This window comes from Gavialis gangeticus, unplaced genomic scaffold (genome assembly GCF_001723915.1).
Source record: "Gavialis gangeticus isolate Ggan-Ray unplaced genomic scaffold, GavGan_comp1, whole genome shotgun sequence".
NCBI classification, from domain to species: Eukaryota; Metazoa; Chordata; order Crocodylia; family Gavialidae; genus Gavialis; species Gavialis gangeticus.
This window is the reverse complement of record NW_017728997.1, coordinates 42,971,985-42,972,351: the sequence shown is the minus strand read 5'-3', so window position 1 is coordinate 42,972,351 and position 367 is coordinate 42,971,985. Positions and strand designations below refer to the sequence as shown.

Genomic DNA, 367 nt, shown 5'->3' with positions numbered 1-367 from the left:
TTGTTGTGTGTGTGTGTGTGTGTGTGTGTGTGTGTGTGTGTGTGTGTGTGTGTGTGTGTGTGTGTGTGTGTGTGTGTGTGTGTGTGTGTGTGTTGTGGGTTTTTTTTGCTTCCCAGACATGGTCAGATTTGGAAATGGAAAGGTGGTATTAAAAATATTTTAAAAGTACTACTGATTTGGTATGTGCAGATTTAGGCAGAAATCTTGCATAGTTCCTGTACAATATGCATTATTTTTGTTTTCATGGGTGTCGCAGGGCACTGAAGTGCCTGCTTCTAGGGAAATGGTACAGGTACCAGTTGCCGGGGCAACCGCAGTTCGGTCACCTGACCGGAAGGGGGCAGGGCCTGGCCTATATAAATAGCCT

General features: G+C 45.5%; 1 protein-coding gene across 6 annotated transcripts in view; it reads left to right on the top strand.

Moving 5' to 3' along the window:
* Positions 1 to 367, top strand: part of ATP2B2 (ATPase plasma membrane Ca2+ transporting 2) — a 744,290-nt gene that overhangs the window by 332,785 nt on the left and 411,138 nt on the right. The gene's annotated exons all lie outside the window — the stretch shown is intronic.